Below are 18,467 nucleotides of genomic sequence, written 5' to 3' on the forward strand. Positions count from 1 at the left end.
CACTGCGACCAAAGAAAAGAAAAGGGCAAACAAAACAAAAGTGATCCCCAAAAGTTCTTCATAAGATAAAAATGTCAAAGATTTAGGAATACAGGAATCCTGATTCTTGTTTGGATAGCTTCCTTCTGGACACAAATAACAATTGTTTGTATCTGAAAAATGAAATGATTTGAAGATTTTTGAAGAATATTGAGCAAGGTATATCTTAACAATATTCTTTATATATTTTAAAAATACTTAGAATGCTTTTATTCCCAAATGAACAAATGAATATTAGTATGTAGATTTCAAGAATACTCTAACTCTTTAAACAATCTGTTTAATCAGAGTGATATTGTATTTTAATTTCAAAACTTTGATGTGTAAAAGATCTTTATAATTTTAATTCTTTATATAATTATATAATTCTCCATATTATCTATGCATTTGAACTGGATAGGATAATAATGGTCACCTGATTTGTCTTCAGCAAGCTCTAACACTACTGTATCTCAATCCTTTTCAAAATATTGGACAAAATACTGGTTAAAAAAGAGCCTTCAGGTATACATGGTTGCATTTGAAAATTGCTACCATTGTGTGGGATAAATCCCAACATAACATCTCTTACCCTCCTTCTCTGAAATCTTCCCATCTGGGCATGGAATACGGTCATAGCAACAAAAGGGCTCCCCTTCCTTCATTTTCTTGCTGGAACCAGGAGGGCAACTCTCAGTGCATACTGAAACAGACTGGGACTGAAGCAGAAACAAACAAACATCAATTTAGAGATATCACATCAGTCTGAGGATATAATTAATAAGTTATTAAATTTGTATGATATCCAATTCAATAGCTCTTAACAATAAAACAAGGGAATTAGAATGAATGTAACATGCATTTAGATGATTATGATGATGGTCGGGATCATGATGACCATGTTGATGGTGTTATCCATTCAGTTATGTCTGGCTCTTGGTGATTCTATAATCAGGTCTCTCCACATCTTCTGATCTTGCACTAGTTCTTTGTGTTGTTCTATGCTCTAGTCGGGGTGAGCTGTGATGATGTCCAGCCACTGGTTTCCTTTTACCACTAAAGCATCATTGTTTTCTATAATCTTTTTAAAATGCTGTCTTCTACTTACATAGACACTACCCTACTACCATTGTTGTTGTTCGTCCATCAATTTCGATGAAGACCTTGACATCTTGTGGGTTGTGGGCCATCAACGATGTGTCCGTAGGTGGCTAATAAGACTGATGTTAGCACAGAATGTTCTGCCACATACTGAACACAGAAATGTAGACACTGTTGATTCAGCATTTGCAGCTCTGGCTTTGTGGAGTGCTCGCTTTTCTTGTGCCAAGATTGTCCTTCTGTGTTCATATGTCTGGCAACCTTGGTACACCAAGGTGCGCCATTTCGGTCGATCATGCACCAGAAGTTTCCAAGAGATGGTGTTAATATCCAGGGGCTTAAGAGAAGCTTTTAACGTGTCTTTGTATCGCTTCTTTTGTCCCCCGTGTGATCGCTTTCCTTGAGACAGCTCACCATAGAAGAGCTGTTTAGGGATGTGATGATCTGGCATCCTTACAACATGGCCCGCCCAGCGCATCTGGGCTTTCATCAACAGAGTGTAAACTGATGATAGACCTGCTCTGGAGAGGACATCTGTGTCTGGTATCTTATCCTGCCACCGGATCCTCAGAATTCTACAAAGGCAAGTCATGTGGAAGTAGTTCAGTTGCCTAACATGCCTCCTGTACACTGTCCAGGTCTCACTAGCATACAATAGGGTAGTTAGCACTGCTGCCTGGTAAACTTTAAGCTTGGTAGCAAGAATTATTCCACGGCAGTCCCACACGTTAGTCCGCAATCTGCCAAATGCAGAACTTGCCTTGGCAATTCTACAGTTGACCTCGATGTCAATTGTCACTGCACGGGAGAGGGTACTACCAAGATACGTAAATTGGTCCACTGCTTGCAGCTTTTGTCCCTTTACTGTGATGGTAGGCTCTTGATATTGGGCTTTTGGAGCTGGCTGGTACATCACTTCAGTTTTCTTCATGTTGATGAAGAGGCCAAAGTTGTCACAAGCGGCTGCGAATTTGTCCATGCTGGCTTGCATTTCCTGCTCCGATCCTGCATTAAGGGCACAGTCATCAGCAAAGAGGAGATCTCATAGCACAGTCTCCTTTACCTTGGTGACAGCCTGAAGTCTTCGCAGGTTGAACAATTTCCCATCGGTTCTATACCTCAGATTAACTCCCACTGAGCTGTTCTGAAAGGCATCTGACAGCATGGCTGAGAACATCATGCTAAACAGGGTTGGTGCCAACACGCAGCCTTGCTTAACACCATTAGTAACGGCTCCACCGTTACTCAGATCACAAGCCGCCATGCCATCATGGAACTGTCGTACCATCAGAATAAACCTGTCAGGGCACCCAAACTTCGACATAATGCGCCATAGTCCTTCACAACTAACTGTGTCAAAAGCCTTGGTGAGATCCACGAAGATGGTGTATAGTTCATGATTCTGCTCCTGACATTTCTCCTGGAGCTGTTGAGCTGCAAATATCATGTCCACTGTGTCACACTCTTTGCGGAAACCACACTGTCTCAGGTAATATACCCTGTTCTAGATGGTCAATCAGGCGATTTAGCAACATTCATGCAAAGATCTTGCCTGCAACAGAGAGAAGTGATATTCCTCTATAATTATTGCAGACTTATCGATTTCCTTTCCTCTTGTAGAGGTGCACAATGGACGCATCTTTCAGTTCCTGAGGAATGGAACCTTGTTTCCAGAAAGATCGAAACAACTGGGTAAGTTTTTCAACAAGCACAGCACCGCCAGCCTTATAGACTTCCGCTGCGTCAGATCCTGGCGCCTTACCACTGGAACATTGATTGATGGCCTGTGAGGTTTCAGCCTCTGATGGTAGGGCATCCAGGCTATAGTTCATATCTACCTGGGGTATCCTGTCAATCGCCTCATTATTGATGGTGGATGGGTGGTTCAGCACAGAGTGGAAATGCTCAGCCCAACGCTGTAAAATCAGGGTCTTCTCAGTGATAAGAGTTGCACCACTCGAATCCAGTAAAGGAGAGCTTCCTAAGGGCTGAGGTCCATACAGGGATCTAAGGGCTTCATAGAATCGTTTGGCATCATTTCTATCAGCAAACCTCTGGATTTCATCTGCTTTGGCACTTAGCCAGGAGTCCTGCATCTTGCGGAGCTTGCTCTGTACAATCCTGCAAGTGTTTATAAAAGCATTTTTCTTTGCAGTTGACAATGGGTCGTTCTGATGAGCATGATAGAGATAGTGTTTTTCGGCAAGCAAGGCCTTAATGTCTTCATCATTTTCATCAAACCAGTCCTGCTGCTTCCTATATGAGGGTCCAAGAACCTTAAGTGCAGAAGAATGCAAGATGTCCTGGAGACATTCCCAGTCCTTCTCAGCATTTTCCTGTATTTGCAGCTCCAGGAATTTATTGTCAAGATCTTTTACTAATGAAGCTACTACGTTGGGGTTTTCCAGTGTACTGATGTTGATCTTTTTCATCACAACTCTGTTTCCCTGTGGATGATTCTTTGGCTTGATGTGAATATTTAACTTGGAAATGATGAGTCTATGGTCAGTCCAGCAGTCAGCACTCGGCATAGCCTTAGTTACTCTTACATCTTGCATGTCTTTCCTCCACACAATGACATAATCAATGAGATGCCAGTGTCTGGAGCGTGGATGCATCCAGGACGTCTTTTTACGAGTGGGTAGGTGAAAGATGGTATTAGTAATGACCAGATCATGAGCAGCACATGTCTTCAATAGCAACAGGCCATTGCTATTACACGTGCCAATTCCATTTTTACCAATAACGCCATCCCAGGTAGAGTGATTGGACCCCACTCTCACGTTGAAATCACCAAGTAAAATCAGCCTATCGGTGCACTTCACAGATGAAAGTAGGGCATCAAGATCTTCATAAAACTTGTTCTTTACTTCATCTGGATTTGTCATTGTGGGTGCGTAGGCACTGATCACTGTGGCTTGTTTTCCACTTAGTAATGGGAGATGCAGTGTCATGAGTCGATCATTCACACCCTTAGGAAGACTGGCAAGTTGGTGAACAAGATGGTTCTTAACTGCTAAGCCAACTCCAGACTCACGACGTTGGTCACTGCTACGTCCACACCAAAAGAATGTGTAGCCGCCTCCTGTTTCTGTGAGCTGGCCTTCATTGGCTAGACGTGTTTCACACAGGGCCGCAATGTCAATGTTAAATCTTGCAAGCTCTATGGCTACCAGAGCTGTTCTTCTTTCTGGGCGATTTGCTAATGGATTGTCTTGAAGCGTACGTACATTCCATGTACCAATAATAAGTGGTAATACCGTGTGTTTCGTCTTAAATTTTGTATTTTGACTGCATGGTATGGGATCCCCTCCAACCGCAGTAAGCTGGACAGGGTTTGAAAGAAGCAACAATGTTTAGGGCACATTTTCTAGCCCCTTCTTCATACTACAGAGGTGAGCAGTATGATCCTAAAGAGGGCTGCTCAGTCGCTCAGATAGACGCTGAATCCAGCTGTTGCTTCGTCAGCAAGAAGTGACCTTTAGATCTGAGCCGCCTGTGTGAAGGTCCGCGTCCACAGCTCCCAGTGATTCCACACCTGCTGCTTCTTCGCTCACCTATCGCCACAGGACTTTGAAGATTTATCAGAGTTAGGGAAAGTCAAGATGTCAAGACTTGCGCATGGATTGGATTTAAGTGAGGGAGAGGTGCGCATAGTCAGCCTCACTCTCTCTTCCCAGATTCCATCTTACTCCAATGGCAGGACAAAAGTCAAGACAATTGGAGATGAGCTGGGTGCAGTGGTTGACCAGGGCATCTTTCGTGTCTTGCCGTGCTCTCAGCATACCACGTCTCTTGCAGAAACTGCCTTCATGACCGTCGGTTCTATTTTAATAGATCTCATCTGCTCACTCCACCAGAGTCTGTCTTCACATGCTTGGGATAGACAAATCCCTTGCTCACCGAGTGTCGAGGACACAACAGCTACTCTCAACCTGGTTTGGCCAGCCTGTCGAAACTGTTGCCCGGGGTGTGGCCGCTGCGCATGTTACAGCTACTAGGAGCCACAGGTGAGAGCTGAATGTCAGGTGGGGACGAAAGATGTACGAGCTGTCCTAAAAGGCACGACATGCCCTACACCAGAGGTACTACCCCTCCCTGAATACCCCATACACCCCACTACCACAGTATTGTCTGTTGAAATATGCATCAATTTCCAGCCTTTCCAAATATACAAAACATTTACTTTGACAATCTACTGTATGGTATTCTGCTTTGCAGCTATTTTTAAAGAGGAACTGCAACAGCCATTCATGAAGTTGTTCACTAGCCATTTTTGGTTACATAAAAATAATGTTTAAGACATTATATACAATGTACAAAACTTCAGCAGTATACTTACTATTACAGGGAAACAATTGTGATGGTGGGGGTCTAAGAAGAATTTAGTGCAGTGGAAATCCTGGAATAGAATATAATGGAACCGAGCAGAACTGAATAGAACAGAACACATTATATACAATGTACAAAACTTCAGCAGTATACTTACTATTGCAGGGAAAACAATTGTGAGACCTACAGGGAGTCCTTGACCTACAACCATTAGTTTAATGACTGTTTGAAGTTATGACAATGCTGACAAAAGTGACTTATGCTCAGTGCTTGCCCTTACAGTGTCAGAGCATCCCTATGGTCATGTGGTCTAAATTTAGGCACTTAGAAACTGGTATGTATTTATGATGATTGCAGTATCCCACAGTCACATGACCTCCTTTTGTGACCACACAGCCAGATTCCATCACCATAGCAAAAAAGGTCATCAAATCATGTGCAATTCATTTAACAACTGCTTCCCTTAGTAATGGAAGTTTCACTCCCAATTTTGGTCCTACACTGAGTTCTACTTGTAATCAATTAACCTATAGCTAGGTCACATGATCATTCCTTTGTCAGGATGTCCACATAATGCCTTTTTTATTTTCTTGCTGGCACCAAGATAGCAACTCTTCACTGTGTATTGAGACAGACTGAGCAGTTTTGGTATTGGTTGATGTGATTTTGCTTTTTGCAAAGACCAGTGATGGGATGCTATTGTTGTGATTTGATGAGTTCTTAAATCTGGGAGATCTCATATCTACTTTAAGGATTGCTGATGGAAGCATATGAAAGTGATGAAGGGTGAAAATTTTCCAGAACTTTTGAGAAAGTGAGATTTTTAAAATATTGGGCTTTGAGGAGGACATACCTAGTCACTTAACTAGCTGGGACACTTGCAGAAATTCTGCATTGATCTTCCTACCTATGTATATCAATGAATCTCCATTTCAAGTTGTCTTTTATTACGTGATCATATCCCATATCCAAAGGCTTCTTCAGGAGAAGACTTTATTGCACCATAATTTCCTGGGTGTAAGAAAGGAATCAACCAGAATCAGTAGGCCAAGCACAGAGGTTGGAAATTCAGGTTTACTCATATTAAACAATCTCATACATTATTTTTTTAAGTTTGGCAGACCTTTTCCAGATAAAGTACTACATTAGAAATACAGCATTTTCTTTTTAGGCTTTTCTTAGATCATGATTGGATAATCTTAAACAGAGATGGACTCCTTGTTTCAGCATTTTGGGTTTCATATAAAAAATGAACCGTCCAATTCCCATTCGAATTAATATCTATTCCAAAGATAGTTAAAGCAGGCTTCATTGATCAATTTCTGACTAACAATTTAGTCCTGAAACTGGGGTGAGAATACCATAAATTTTGTGCAGCTGAAATTTAATTGTAAGTATTGATAAAAAAACCAAAACCTTTTTGTATATGTGTTACTGAAATAGCCAAAGAAGAGATTCAGATAAGATTAACCAAATCACTATGTCATTTATTCTATAATTTATACATTAAAATTCAAAGAAAAGGAGTTATCACAGACCCACAGTTATGCAATAAAATTTTTAAAATGCAAAACATTTCTTTTCAATAAACTGTCATAATTATAATGAATTGTTTTAAGTCACCATGAACAATATAATTGAAATTTATATCTTTAAAAATCTAGGGTTTTTAAAAATATATGAAATATTGATCTTTCTGTCTGTTTGTCTATTTGTCAACTCTTAGTGGCTTACAACAAGAAAACACACAAATACATCTGACAATTATAAATATAAATACAGATTAAGGTTACAGTAATAAAAATAAACTAAAAAAACAAGGGATGGAGGGGATTTTGCACCTTGTCTGTTGGTGCACCAACCACCAGCAGCCAACAGCTTCTCCTTCAGAACCCCATGCCAGCCAGCACAACCACATTTTAAGACTTTCCTGAAGGCTAAAAGAGACGGGACAGATCTTGTCTCCCATTGCAAGATGTTCTAAAGGGCAGGAGCCTTGGCAGAAAAGACTCTTTGCCTGGGTCCCACCAGCTGAAATTCCTTGGCTTATGAGTTCGGGAGAAGGCCCCTTCTGCCAGCACAAATGAGGTAGGCCAATCCCATTCCACAGATATCATATCAAATATATTATTTCATCATAGTAATTAATGAATTCATGAAAAGCCCAACTGAAGCAACAGCTTTGTAGACATTATTGGTTGCATTCTAGTACATGTTCTTATTTGATCAGCTCTGAATTATTCTTTTCACGCATCTAGCTACAAAGTAAAAGTCCCAGAAGAAGGGTCTTACCTGGTTAAACCAACTGTGCCAGGTTATCATAGCTTCATTTATGGTGAATATTTGGTCTGAAAAAACTGCAGGGTTTACCCTCCCAACTTTAACTCTAATGAAGGATTCATTAGAAGAAACAATCCAATCCAGTATATCATATCCAGCTAATAATTCTCTATTGTAGTCAATATAAAGCAGATCCCCAGCACTGTTATTAAATGAGAGACCTTTTAAACAGGAGTGTAGCTAGATAAAAAGAAAAGATGAAAGATTAGAAAATGACTTTTAATTTGGGGTGGTGGGGGTCTAAGAAGAATTTAGTGCAGTGGAAATCCTGGAATAGAATATAATGGAACTGAGCAGAACTGAATAGAACAGAACACATTTATTTGGCCAAGTATGATTAGACACCCAAAGAATTTGTCTCCAGTGCAGAAGCTCTAACTGTACTTACAAAACAATAGAGTAATAATCATCATAATAATGATACCAATAAGAGAAGGTAGTTGAACAGAATAATAATAATAATAATAATAATAATAATAATAATAATAATAATAATAATAATAAAAATAATAATAATCCCCCAGTGAGGCACTACCTTGACCCCCAGTGAGGCACTATCTTGACCCCCAGTGAGGCACTACCTTGACCCCCAGTGAGGCACTACCTTGACGTGGTTGTGGGGCTTGTGTACTCTGAGGAAGATGAGAGCTATGCCAGAGGTTCAACCATACTGGACAGGTCTCATCAGAGGAGTCAGACAAAGAGTGTCTCTCCCCTAAAAAATATGGTGAGACGTAAATTGCAGAATGCCATACTGGCTCGGACGTCGCCCGGGTTAACAAGGTCCGCGCTAGATATCGGAGTTCCTGGATATCTGGTGAAAAATGGGGTACAGGACTCAGGACTGTTGGCTGAGCAACCAGGGCCAGCAGCTGCAGAACTACTGGAAGAAAAGGTGTTTACCCGTCGCAGATAAACAGTGATGGAAAACAAAGAAATAATGATCTGTTACTACAGATCAAGTCCAACAAGAAGAGGATATCTAAAACGAATGCACCAGTTCTGGAAAGAACAACATCCAGAATCAGAAATAACAGAACAGATACTAGCAGATCAACGCCGATTTATAACACGAAATAAAATATTCACAGAAACAGAATTGGACGAACTGCAAAGGTTTACCCAGGGCAAAGAAATCAAAGCCTTACCAGAAGTAATTCAGAATGTAGAGGCAAACCAGGGGAAGTTGGCAGTGAAGGAATCCAGCAGAGATATACAACTGTTCTCATTTGGAAACCAGGCAACTCTTCCTCAGGAAGAACAAAACCCTCTAACTAAAGAAATAAAAGAATTGAAACAAAGAATAATTGAGCATCTAGAACAGAACAAAAACAACAGAATAAGGCTGCCTGCATTGAAGCTTGTTCCAAAGAAACAGCTAGCACAAGCATTAAAAGATGCAAATACTGCAATATCAAGTATAAGCACCAATTCACTGCAAGAAACAAATCAACTAATGTACAGCACAGCTGCAGTTATAACAGAATACCTGGGATGTAAAATCAACAAAAAAGAAAAACAAACAAACAGTGCACCACAAAAATGGAAGGTTAGATTGGAAAATAAGATCAGCAAGTTAAGATCACATGCAAGCAAGCTAGAACAGATGAAAGAAAAGAAGCTGAAGAACAAGAAGACCAAAGAATACCTAATCAAGAAATACCACTTAGAAACAAGGAAGATCAAGGAAGCACTGGAAATAATAAAGCAACAAATAACAGCTATAGCCAGGAAAATCAGTAGATATGCAGCTCGAATTGCAAACTATAGGCAGAACCTCCAATTTCAATCCAATCAGAAACGTTTCTACCAATCCATCAATGGAGAAACTGCAAGGAATCAGTCAGTACCTGACAAGGAAGAAACAGTGCAGTTCTGGAAACAGATATGGGATAACCCAAAGAAATACAACAAGGATGCAGCTTGGTTAAAAGAGGTAGATGCAAATAAAACAGAAGTTGAAATGAAAGAACTAGTAATAACAACAAAAATGGGAGAAAAAAGAGCAAAGAAAATCAAAAATTGGTCAGCACCAGGTGAAGATGAACTGCATGGGTTTTGGTTGAAACATCTAACTGTTATACACCCACTCATTGCCAAACATTTCAACAATATACTACAAGGAGGAGAAATTGAAAAGTGGCTAACAACTGGGAAAAACCTACCTAATAATGAAAAATCCAGCAAAAGGGGCAACACCAGGTAACTACAGGCCAATTACCTGCTTACCAACAACTTTCAAATTACTAACTGGTGTAGTAGCTGATGCAGTGCAACAGCATCTAATTGAAAACAATCTCTTTCCACCTGAGCAGAAAGGAAACTGCCCCAATAGCAGAGGAACAAAAGATCAACTCCTAATAGACAAAATGATCTTGGAAAACTGCAAGAGAAGGAAGACCAACCTGAATGTGGCATGGATTGACTACAAAAAGGCATTTGACTCTCTGCCACATGATTGGATAAAAAAGTGCCTAGAAATAACAGGAGTCAGTAGAAACATCAGAAAATTTGTGCAAAGATCGATGGCACAATGGAAGACACAGTTGCAGATCAATGGTGAGAGGCTGGGAGAGGTTAATATCAAGAGAGGAATATTTCAAGGAGATTCATTATCACCATTACTATTTGTTATTGCACTGTTTTCTCTGTCAACAATACTGAATAACTCAGGACATGGCTATCAAACATCAAAAACATCTGCCAGACTATCCCACCTCCTTTACATGGATGATCTGAAGCTGTATGGAAAAACATCATCTGAAATAGAATCGCTGCTCAACACTGTCCGTATATATAGCCAAGATATTGTAAGGGAGTTTGGCTTGGACAAATGTGCCACACTTACTATCAAACAAGGAAAAATAGTGAAAACTGAAGGAATCAAGATGCCCCACGAAAATAACATTAAGAGTCTAGATGAGGAAGAGTACTACAAATACTTGGGTATCCTTCAAGCTGACAATATCAAGCACACTGAAGTCAAGAAAAAAATTAGAGGTGAATACATCAAGAGAGTGAAGAAGATCTTAAAGTCCAAACTCAATGGAGGAAGTACCATAAAGGCAATCAACACCTGGGCAATTCCAATCATTAGGTACACAGCTGGAATAGTGGACTGGACTCAAGCAGAATTAAAAGCAATGGATAGGCAGACCAGAAAAATAATGACAATGAATCATGCCCTTCATCCACGCAGTGACATTGATAGACTTTATCTACCAAGGCAAATAGGTGGGTGTGGAATGCTACAAGTACATCAGATGGTTGAAGAAGAAAAAAATGGCTTTGGAAGAATATCTGAAGAACAATGATGAAGATGCACTGAAATTAGTATATCAGGAAGGCTTACTGACTACTGGAGAGACCAAACTGCCCTACAAGAAAGACCAAATGAAGAACAGAATAGAGGCATGGGAAGACAAAGCACTACATGGCCAATACATTAAAAAAATAGCTGGGAAAGCAGATAATAATAAACCTGGCAATGGCTAAGAGCAGGAAAATTGAAGAAAGAGACCGAGGGATTAATTCTGGCTGCACAAGACCAAGCCTTAAGGACAAATGCATACAAAGTCAAAATTGAGAAGACAGCAAAAGACAGTAAGTGCCGCCTTTGCAAAGAAGCTGAAGAAACAGTGGACCACTTGTAAGCTGTTGCAAGAAGATTGCACAGACTGATTACAAGCAGCGGCATGACAAAGTAGCAACAATGGTGCATTGGAAGATCTGCAAAAAATATCATTTGCCTATAAGCAAAAACTGGTGGGATCATAAAATAGAGAAAGTCATAGAAAATGATAAAATTAAACTGCTCTGGGACTTCAGAATTCAAACAGACACGCACCTGCAACATAACACCCCAGACTTAACAATTGTCGATAAGAAAGACAAAAAAGTCTGGATAGTGGACGTGGCAGTGCCTGGAGACAGCAGAATAGATGAGAAAGAACTGGAGAAGATAACAAAATACAAAGACCTACAAATAGAAATAGAAAGACTGTGGCAAAAACAAGCAAGGGTAGTACCAATAATAATAGGCTCCTTGGGTGCAATCCCAAAACAACTGGAGCACCACTTGAATACCATTGGCATTGACAAATTCGCTATTAGTCAATTGCAGAAGGCGGCCTTATTAGGAACTGCTTCCATCCTGCGACGATATCTGTAATAACATCAAACATCCACATCTGCCTATCCCAGGTCCTGGGTAAGGACTCGATAGGTAGACAAAATGCCAAATCCAGTCTGAACATCTGGCTGACTGTGCGATGATCCATAATAATATACTTAGACATAAGACAGTACTGTGTGAATTAGATCTTCAGCAGAGTAGTGGCACAAGGAAGGGGAAAATGTCTCTGTGTCTAGTTGTTTTGGCATGTAATGATTTGAAAGGGTATCCTGAGAGAAGTAGTTGATACAGTTTATGTCTAGGATGCCAGCAATGGAAGAAAAGTCCAGAGTCATCTATGTCAGAGGACCCAAACTTTAGCCCACTGTATGCTCCCACTGAATCACATCTAATTTCACAGAGTGAACTAATTTGGAATTGCCTAAGAGTAAGGCAGAACTATAGGCTCCAGATTATAACAGTGGAACCTCTTGCAGAGTGGAAAAGCATGAAAATGTTACATGAAAAAACAATAAATGAATGGAAAATTATGTTGTTGGTATCAACAAAAAGATACATTTATAATGATTGATGTGGCACTATTCTCATTGCTATATCACAGAGCATAATTGCACATCCCCCTCGTAATTTTGAATTATTTTGATGCAATTTTGACCTGAAGCTATATCTTGGAAATTGGAGCTAATTAATACCCAGGACTTAATCTTCCTTTATTAGTGACCCAATTCTGGTAAAATTTAGTTACTTTAATTTCCGAGGCTTTTTCCTTGTAGACCAGGGTAATTAGGACTGCAGAGAAAAATAATTATAACCACCCTGCCTTCCATTGAGGACTTGTATACTGCACAAGCCAGAAAGAGGGCTGTGAAAATATCTACAGATGTCTCCAGTTTTGTGTACAATTCAGGATAGTTGTAAGAATTACCGTTGCCCAAAAAAATCCCCCTTCCCTTTTCTTTATTGCGAATTTGGTTTGCAGATTCATTTCCAAGAAGAATTCTAAGCAGGGAAAATTCTGAATTTAATTAAATGTTAAAGAGGCCCTTGATAGAGTTTTGTGTACAATTCAACAATTGAATATTAAAGAGGCTCTTGATTCTGCAGAAAATTTTTAAGCTCTTGGCCTTTGAAATGTTTTGGACAGTCTTTCCCCAGACGTCTTTTGACACTTCCATTTTCCATTATCCTTTTTTCTTTGCATTGTTGTATTATTTGTGTATTTATTATTTACAGTTTATTGCCAATGATTTATGTTGTATAGTTTCTACATAAGACTTCAAGAATAATTTTGATTGTGGCTGCATAAAATACATTTAATCAATAAATAAAATATTCATTTTCTACAGGAGCTATAGTTGGTGTACACTGTTCTTGCTTCTTCATTCACCTTTTATGTAACCTCTTTTGTATCTAATCTGTGTTCACATACAAAGAACAAACTTTTTTCTATCATTTAGAAAGAACATTTATTCTTTAAATAATCAGTAACAAAAAAGTTATGCTTTACTTTACCTTCCCCCAACCTTTTGACCTACAGGTGAAAGACATCTAAAATATACAACCCAATATATTTTTCCAGAATAAAGAAATAATTCTACTTTGCTTGTCTTCACAAATAAGACATGTGATAATGTCTTATTTCTCTCCCAGGTCTGGTTTCCATTGCTGAAATAGAATTTTGGTTTGTTGTACATCATGTGATTCTCCTATTTGCAAAGTAGCAGACAGACTAATTACATACTGATTCTCCCAATCTTCTCCATTGACTCCCCAGATAAAAGATGACCAAATCTATCTTCAGTTTTCTTAAGATATGTCTGAACGTCTAATAGTGAAGTCCAATATTTGTACATACAGATTTAATTCATCTTTTACTGGACTGGGTATTCTCTCCTTTAATGAGCCTACATATCTCAGGCCAATATGAAATTGAAAACTGAAATTTGTTTAATTTATATTAATTTAAATATTGATTAATATTTATATGTTGAAGACAGTTTACGATAACAATACTGTAGTGCTTAAATGTTTGCAAGCCCTTTTAAATTTTCAGCATAAATATGTTCTAAAACAGGATCTGTTGACTATACATTTCCCAAACCTAGATTAATGACATCATAATTAAACAAATGTTACAAGCATTACACTTGTTGATTTATTTATTGAAGATAATGATCCAAAGCTACATATTTTATCAGTTTGCTTAAAGAGGACATTTGAACCAGGCATTTCAATCATTGCCATGAGAATCAGATATGCATGTTGGAAGGTCCTGCTTTATTGGAAGAACAAAATTCTGGGTATTCATTATCAAAGTCTGGCCTTTGCAGCAAAGGATGTGGAAAGGTGTTGACTTGAACAAATAAGACCTCCAGAAACAGTTGTTGATGCTTAGCAGGCTGGAAAAGTTCAGTCAGCAGATCATGTACAAATGGAACCAATTCAACCTGATTGTCATTCCCCCCTCTCCCAAATGGTTGAACAACCATGATCACACCAAGTTCAAAGCATATAATATTTTAGGTGGGTGAATCTTTCTTACATTGGTGAAAGTCAGAGAGAATGATCATCAGGAGAACCCTGAACAACAGTGGTATGCAAGATTGCAAGAAGAAAGCCATTACTCTCCAAAAGAACATTGCAATCTGCATGTACTGTAGGTTGCAAAATCGCAAATGGATAAGCTAAAAGGCTGTTGGAAAAGAGCAAAATATAACTTTTAGCTTGAATTAGAAGTCCTAATTTGGTGAAAGGGAAACACTGTATTTCACAAAAGAACCTTATTCCATCTGTGAAAGATCGTGGTGGCAGTAACATGGTTTGGGTCTGCTTTGCTGGGCAAAAGAAGGACAATTTACCAATATTGTTGGAACTACAAATTCTGAATTTAACCAACAAATTTGAACTATCAGGATATCCAAACATAAATTAAAGCTCAAGAGAAAGTGGGTCATGCAGCAAGACAATGACCCAAAGGACACAAACCATACAGAATGCTTAAAGCAAAAGAAAGTTAATCTGTTGTGATGACCAAATAAAATCCTGACCTTAATTCCTTAGAATTCTTGTGGAAGGACCTGAAGTGGGAAGTTCCTACAAGGAAGCTCACCAACATATTAATTTCTATTTATTTGTTTAATTGGGTTTTGTTTATCTAATTTTAGGGATTGTTAAGAGAACAGAACACATTTCAGGTCACATTAATACAAAAATATTTAAAATTCAAAAAAATTCATAAGTTGTAGTATATATTTATTTTACTTCTATGCCACTTCAGTCCAGAAAATCTAAGTATATGGAAGCACTTTAACATAATAGTATAAACTAGCCATTTTTATAACAACAAACATATTTAATTACTAAAATCCAAAATCAAAGTTTCATTTTTTCCCACCTCAAGCACAAAGTCCAGAATTGTTTTCCAAGTAGAAACAAAAGTAATTGTGTTTTTGTCTTTAATCAAAGCAGTCAGTTTGGCCATCTCTGCTAACTCCATCACCTTCTGCAGCCATTCATCTATTGTGGGAATCAAAATGTCCTTCCATTTTTGTGCATAAAGTAATCTTGCTGCCATCAACATATATAACACCAAAGTTCTATTTTTTCCAAGTCTTTTTCTATTAAACCCAAAACAAAAGTTTCTGATTTTAACCTTATATCACAGTCCCAGAAGGTCATATTCTTAATAAGCATTGTTGTTTTCTGTTAGTTTATTTTAAAACCCATTAAAACCCCAAACTCATTTAATTTTCTCTTCAAATATTCTATATTATTTTTGGGGTCTTGCAAAAATATAACCAGGTCATCAGCAAATGCCCCAATTTGTAAACTACCCTGTTGATATTTATACCTGCTATTTTCTCACCTTGCCTAATATCTCTGTTCAAGACTTCCAGCACCAATATAAACAAGGGAGATAAGGGGCATCCTTGTCTCGTACCTTTTTGAAATTCCCATGAATTGGTTGAATCTCCATTAGTAGTAATAGTAATAGTAGTAAAGTTGGAAGGGACCTTGGAGGTCATCTAGTCCAACCTCCTGCTCAGGCAGTAAACCCTACACCATTTCGGACAAATGGCTGTCCAGTCTCTTCTTAAAAATTTCCAATGTTGGAGCATTTATTGCTTCTGGAGGCAGGCTGTTCCACTGATTAATTGTTCTCACTGTCAGGAAGTTTCTCCTTAGTTCTAGGTTGCTTCTCTCCTTGATTAGTTTCCACCCGTTGCTTCTTGTCCTGCCTTCAGGTGCTTTGGAAAATAGCTTAATTCCCTCTTCTTTATGGCAGCCCCTGAGATATTGGAATACTGCTATCATGTCCCCCCTTGTCCTTCTCTTCGTTAAACTAGACATACCCAATTCTAGCAACCGTTCCTTATATGTTTTAGCCTCCAGTCCCCTAATCATCTTTGTTGCTCTTCTCTGTACTCTTTCTAGAGTCTCAACATCTTTTTTACATCGTGGTGACCAAAACTGGATGCAGTATTCCAAGTGTGGCCTTACCAAGGCATTGAAGAGTGGTATTAATACTTCACGTGATCTTGATTCTATCCCTCTGTTAATGCAACCTAGCACTGTGTTGGCCTTTTTGGCAGCTGCAGCACACTGCTGGCTCATATTTAGGTGATTGTCTACTAGGACTCCGAATCTTTGCTTGCTGTGATGTATAAACTGCTTTAACCCCTTGAATACAATTCTCCCCCAAATCCATATCTTTCAAAACTCTAAACTTAGAAGCCCAATTTAAATTGTCCAAGGCCTTTTCTGCATCTAAAAATATTAAAGTTTCCTGGTTCTCATTATGATACTGTAAATATTCAATAATATTCAAAACAATTATCAAGTTATCCCTTAACTATCTTTTTGACAGAAAGCCAGTTTGATCTTCATGAATATATGCCTGTAAAATATTCTTTAATCTTTCTGCCAAAATTGCAGCAAAAACTATATAGTCATTATTTACTAATGAAATTGGTCTATAATTAACTATCCTTGTGACATCTTGGTCTTACTTTGGTAACACCAAGAATATTAGCTTCTTTTCAAGTCTGAGGCATTTCCCCCCCTGTAATATATCATTCATTATATCCTTTAGTGTCTGAAGAAGTTCATCTTCAAAGCATTTATAATGTTGGCTTGTAAGACCATGTGGACCTGAAGCTTTGCCCAATTTCATTTTTGCTAGCTTCTGATATTTCAAAGGTAGTTATTGAATCATTCATAAATTGCCTTTGAGTTTGTGAGAGTTTAGGTAACCATGGTCTTAACAAATATTCATCTATTTTAGACACATATAGCTCCTTCTTTTTATAAAGATTAGAATAAAAATCATGGAAATACTTTTTGATAGAGTCATTATCTGTTATTACATTATTATCTTCACATTTTTTTTCAATCATTCTCTTTTCCTATTCCTTTCTTAGTTTATACACCAAACATCTTCCTGGTTTATTTGCAGACTTAAAATGTCTTTGCTTTACATAATTCAATTTTGTTTCTATTTCTTGAACTGTTAATATAGACAATTGTTGATGTAACAATTTAATTTGATGCAAGATTTTGGAACAACAACAACAATAGAACCCATATCTACAAGCTCCCTTATCCTCCCCCCCCCTAATCCAATCCTTTCTTTCTTACTTTTCATCCTGACCTGAATCTCACTCTTTCCTCTTCCTGGGTTCTGTCATACTCCTAGTGGGGAGGGGAGAGTGCCTGAGGGTTATTCCCTTGACTTCCTCTATCGCTACAATGTAGCTCTTTGCTTTCCTGCATTATTCTTCTGTGAACTTTCCCATCCCTTAATGTCAGCTAGCAAAAGGAGGGAAATAATGGAATGCAACCTCTGGCAACTGGTTTATCTCTGCGCTCTCAGGAGAAGGTGCGAAGGTGCGCTCTCAGGAGAAGGTGCGAAGAGCTGCCAAAACATCGCATCTCCTTTTCCCATGAGGAACCTAACACCTGGGGATTGGGCTGTTTCAACTGACCGTATGAACTATGGGGTGGGGTTTTGCATGGGACACTTTAACCTATCGAACTGAGTGGGGAAACCCTCAGATCCTGTCTAGTATGCCTGCTATCAACTTCTCCTAATAAAAGATCCTTTGGGAAGAAACTGCTTACATGAGTTCTATTCCTTGGGATGAGATTTTGAAGTGGGCCCTGACAGTTGGAAGGGACCTTGGAGGTCTTCTAGTCCAATCCCCTGCTCAGGCAAGAAACCCTATACCATTTCAGACAAATGGTTGTCCAATCTTTTCTTAAAAACTTCCAATGTTGGACGATTCACAACTTCTGGAGGCAGGTTGTTCCACTGATTGATTATTCTAACTGTCAGGAAATTTCTCCTTAGTTCTCTCCTTGATTAGTTTCCATCCATTGCTTCTTGTCCTGCCTTCAGGTGCTTTGGAGAATAGCTTGATTCTCTTCTTTGTGGCAACCCTTGAGACATTGGAACACTGCTAGTATGTCATCCCTAATCCTTCTCTTCATTAAACTAGACCAGGGTAAGCAACCTTGACTCAGGAATCCTGGGAGTTGAAAT

The sequence above is a fragment of the Crotalus tigris genome, unplaced genomic scaffold (assembly GCF_016545835.1).
Source record: "Crotalus tigris isolate CLP2741 ecotype Arizona unplaced genomic scaffold, ASM1654583v1 scf7180000017977.1317863, whole genome shotgun sequence".
Lineage (NCBI taxonomy): Eukaryota > Metazoa > Chordata > Lepidosauria > Squamata > Viperidae > Crotalus > Crotalus tigris.